A 5245-nucleotide genomic window follows, 5' to 3' on the forward strand; every position below is an offset into this window, starting at 1 on the left:
TGTCAAACAATGACCTCTTATTATGTTGAGCTTCTTTTAAAAACCAAGATTAGAAGCAAAGCAGAAAGGTGGGAAAAAAAATTTGCAACCAGTGTCTTTGATAACCACCCTTTTTCTCAAATTAATAAAAGTCAAATTAATAAGAATACAAGTGATTCTTCAGTTGAGATAAATATTCAAAGGATATGAGCAGGCAGTTTTCAGATGAAGAAATCAATGTTATCTATAGGCATATGAAGATGTTTTCAAAATCACTTTTGACTAGAAAGCAGAAATTTTAAAAAAATTGCATTACCACCTCACATTTTTAAGATTTTTTTAAAATTACAAAAAATGAAATGATAACTGTTGGAGAGGATATGGAAAAATTGAGACATTAATGCACCATTGGTGGAGTGGTGAACTGACATCCAACCATTCTAGGGAGAAATTTGGAAATATGTCAAAGGGTAACCAAAGGGCATACTCTTTAACATATTTCCAAATCCAGCTAGTTCTGAATCCCAAAGATATCAACAAAAAAGGAAAATAATTGCATATGCAAAAATATAGTTAAGGAGCTCTTTTTCAATGTGGTAAATATTAGAATTTGAGTTTGGATGCTCATCATTTGAGAAATGACAGAATAAACTGTGATATATGAATATAATGGAATACTATATTGGAATAAGAAATGATGGCCTGTCAGATTTCAGAAATGCCTGTTAAGACTTGGAAGGGGGGCAGCTAGTTGGCACAGTGAATAAAGCACTGGCCCTGGAGTCAGGGGTACCTGGGTTCAAATCCGATCTCAGACATTTAATAATTACCTAGCTGTGTGGCCTTGGGCAAACCACTTAACCTCATTTGTCTTGCAAAAACCTAAAAAAAAAGACTTGGAAGAACTGATGCAAAGCAAAATGAACAGAATCTGGAAACTTAAGTACACAGGATTACCAGCATTATATGATGACCAACTGTGGATAACTCAAGTCTTCTTAGAAGCATAATAATCCAAGACAAATACAAACAATTCATAAAAGAAATTGCTATTCATATCCAGATAAACAACTGAAGGACCCTGAAAATAGAACAAAGTGTTATGTAACTGATTTGTTCTTTTTTGTGGCTGTCTATTTCTTTCCTACAACTGAGAATAATATGAAAACACATTTTACATGATAGAACAACTACCTAATTTCAGAAGAGGGGAGGGATGGAGGGCAAAAAAATGGAAATTAAAATCTTGTAAAAATTTAATGTTAAAATTTTCACTATACATACTATGTAAAATCATTTAAAAAGAAAAAAAATAATGCTTCTCACAATGAGAAAATAAACAGTTACACAATTTAAAAAGCTAAAAAAACTGCCATAATTATTTATATCCTCTTCTGAACTTCCATTTGATCTCTTCAAAGTATCAGTATTAACAATTTTTGACCTAATTGTCCAAATTGTCAGTGCTTTTGCATAAATTTCTTTCCATTCACTTATGTATTTTAAAATGCTTCTTGTGTGCCTTTTTTCTTTCTTTTTTTGGGAGGGAAGAAGCATTCGTGGATAGTGAGGTTTTTTTTTCAGAAATTTCTGTTATCAGAAAGCGTTGAACCAATTACATAAAACCCTGGAATACTGTAGCATTTCCTTGAATAAATATGGTTTAAGCAACCTCTAAAGGGAAGACAAATAAGGAAAAATATTGACCACATTCTGACATGCAATTAGATGGGTATCCTAGATAGTTTATCCATCTCTCTAGAGAGAGAGATAGACATATACACATGGATATAAAAAGTATCCCCCCAAAGAAATTTAAATTAACAATCTATCTATCTATCTATCTGTCTATCTATCTATCTATCTATCTATCTATCTATCTATCTTTCTGTCTGTCTGTCTGTCTGTCTATCTATCTATCTATCTATCTTTCTATCTATCTATCTATCTTTCTTTTTATTTTTGGAAGGTCAATACAATTTAAAAACAAGTTGGGGCCAGCTAGGTGGTGCAGTGGATAAACACGGCCCTGGAGTTAAGAGTCCCTGAGTTCAAATCTGGCATCAGACACTTAATAATTACCTAGCTGTGTGGCCTTGGGCAAACCACCTAATCCCATTTGCCTTGCAAAAAACCTAAAAAAAACAAGTTGAGTTCATTATTAAGAAAAAGGCAAATATTATTGCAGTTGGGAAATTCTAAACTTTCTTAAACTAGTCCATACTTATCACAAATATGAAGCACTGTTTCTAAAGTTTTAATATTTTACTAGTGTTATTATATGGTGATGAATGATGTCATGAAATAGTTTTGTCTCCAAAGAATTAAAAATGAGTAACACATACTAAAAAAGAATGGGAAAATGCATTTTAATATGAGCATACTGCAAAACAGGACATGTAACTATGGAATTTGAAGTAAATGATACCTTTGGGAAATGTGCTGTTAACTAAAGGACTATTCACATGGTTAAAGATGCTAAAAGTACAAAGCCTTAGCTCTCCAATGCTATGCTCACTCATGAGAAAATAGGGAAGGATCCAGTAGAGACTGAATAGATGCTTGTCTTCCTTGGTTTGTAAACTTACTTGAGGATATATACAAAAGGTGCCCACAGATGGGCAGCAATGAACAGTTTACAATTTGTGTTGTTATAACAGATATGGATATTGATGAGATCCGAGATTCGTAGTAGTATATTGTTATGCAAGAAATGATGACAGAAATTTAGAGAAATATAAGAAGATCTTGTAGGAAGTGATCCAAAATAAAGAAAATAGAACCGGTAAAAAATGAAAACAACACTTATAACAGCTAACATTTATATAGCACTTTCAATGTGACAGGCACTGTGTTGAGCATTTTTTTTAAATAAAATGTTTCCTCTGAGTTTATTACTTTAAAAAAAAATTAAAACTAAGAATCTTCAACCAGTCAAAGCTCCAGTTCCCTCCTTTTCCCCACATTCCTTAATCTTTCTCCAGGACCTACTCATAAAATCTAATCTGTTTTCACAGAAAACCTACACTGGGATAAAGGTTAAGGAATAGGGTAGAAAGCAGTAGTATCATCTAAGCTCCACCCAGTAAGAGTGGGGAATTTAATTGCCCAGAGATCTATACTGGATGGAGATTCACAGAATCCAACTGACAGGAGGTAGGGAAGTTGGAAGGAGGGAAGCAAAAGTTGAGAGTAAGCTATGGAATCACTATCTCACACTCAGAATAATTTGGGGAGAGGGAGAAATCAGGTGAACTACTAGGTTATCAAGCTAAAGGGCATTTCTCAGATCTATTGCTGAAAATTAAAAGGGACAGAGGGCACCACTAATAGACAAAAATGGAGTCAAGATGTTTTTTTTTTCCAAAATCATTCAGGGTTCACAAGAACCACAGGTGTCACAAGAACCACAAGTAATACTTGAAGAGGGGCAAATTGTAGGTGAACAGGACCAATTAGATTTCCATTACAACTTATCAGGGAAAAGTCACTTAGCAGGAAAGAAGACTAAAGGGATACAGCACTGAAATTACAATGTTCCCATCCTCATCCCAACCCCTCTAATAGAGAAAAAGTTAGATGATGTAGATCAATGATTGATAAACATCTCAGACCACTACTGATGTGGAATGCTGCATACACTGTGAGATGTGGTCCATTAGATAATTTGTGTAAGTGATTTTCTTTGTTACAAGACAGGGGAAGGGTGTTACTGGGAAGTGTAAAATCCAAAAGTATCAATAAAACATTATTTTTTTAAAAAACCTCTGCCAGTCCTCTCACCCACTCTGTGTCCCCTCCCCAAATCCTCCAAGATCCCTAAGGAGGGGAGGGAGAGGGCTCAAGTTGCTTCCTTGGCCAGAGGTGTCAGGCAGAAACATCTCAGAGAAGCCAACAACAAAGAACAAGGCAATGAGTTTCCAGAATGGAAAAGGTCCAGTGGAGCCTGATTGGTGGAAGGCACAGTTTTACAATGGAGGTCCATTCACCCCTGGGTGGTAGAAGCCACAAAGATCCTCATAGCGGCAGTGGCCCTTTGAAAAATGTCTGCAGATAGGGCGGTTGGATGTATCTGTTCTATCACCTTTTTGGCCTCCATCCTTGAATTGAGGGGCATTCTTAGGCAATGGGATGTTCTTAGATGGATGGTGACTACTGCCCCCTCCAAGGTTTCTCCATCCATTGGGAGGACTATTCCTGGCATGATCCCCATAGCCTGTTCCCCTCCTAGGTTCTGGATCCTCATAGGCCCAACGACTATGTAGATATGGTCGAGGCCTTGGACCTGGGCCCCCTCTCACTGAGCATCCTCCCCAGAAAGGAAGTGGAAGGCTCAGGAGTGGTGGAATCACTGGTCCCCTTAAGACCTGAGGGTCTCTGTGGAAGCCTGGATCAGGGCCACCAAATTTCCCATTGGCTATGGGGGGAGGACCCAGGAGGCTGGGTGGACTGGCGGGGCTCCCACTTTTCCTCATTCCCACTCTCCTCGGAGTCCGGTGGCCGCTGCTTCCCTCTCTTGGGCATCTCGGACAGCGTAATAACAGCGTTCAGAGTCAGGGCCGGTGGGAGAAGGGCTGTGTTGAGCATTTTAGAATTTTTTTCTCCTTTAATCCTCAAAACAGCCTAGGAATTTGCATAAATATGCATTTTGCAGATGAGGAAATTGAGGCAAACATAAATTTTATGCCTTGCCCAGGGATCCATAATTAGTAAGTGTCTGTGGCCATATTAGATCTCATATCTTCCTCACTCCTAGACTAGTGCTTCAATTATATCACTTAATTGGCTACAATAATACAAACAAAATAAATAATTAAATCATTTCAAAATATAGGTTCCATGAACTCTTTTGGCACTAAAGATTGCAGGAAGTAATTAGCTTCCCTCCTTTTACTGGTGAGAGACTCCCTACTCAGAATGTTGCTCACTAGGCTTGATTGAATTATTGTATAACTGGGTTTTGCTTAACTTTTTTTCTTTGAAAGAAGAGAAGGTTTCATATAAGAGGGAAATATTTAGAAAAAATTGCAATATAAAAGCAAGAAAGTCTGGTTAAACGTAAAACTCAGATCTGAAAGGAATACCAAATCATTAGTAATTTCTTCCTTTTAAAATCTTTTACCACATTTCAATCAAAAACTAAAAAATCTGAAATTTGAATTTGAATTTAAAGAAATGCATAAAGGTTTGTATTTTCTTGTAAAATCTTAAAGATATATTATTTAAATTAAGATAAACATTTCATATTTTCCTTAAAACATACTTA

The 5245-nt window shown here is 36.4% G+C and overlaps 1 pseudogene; it reads right to left on the reverse strand.

Moving 5' to 3' along the window:
- Positions 1–3868: 3868 nt before the first annotated feature.
- Positions 3869–4518, reverse strand: LOC141501684 (proline-rich protein 3 pseudogene; annotated as a pseudogene).
- Positions 4519–5245: the final 727 nt, after the last annotated feature.

This window comes from Macrotis lagotis, chromosome X, assembly GCF_037893015.1.
Source record: "Macrotis lagotis isolate mMagLag1 chromosome X, bilby.v1.9.chrom.fasta, whole genome shotgun sequence".
Lineage (NCBI taxonomy): Eukaryota > Metazoa > Chordata > Mammalia > Peramelemorphia > Peramelidae > Macrotis > Macrotis lagotis.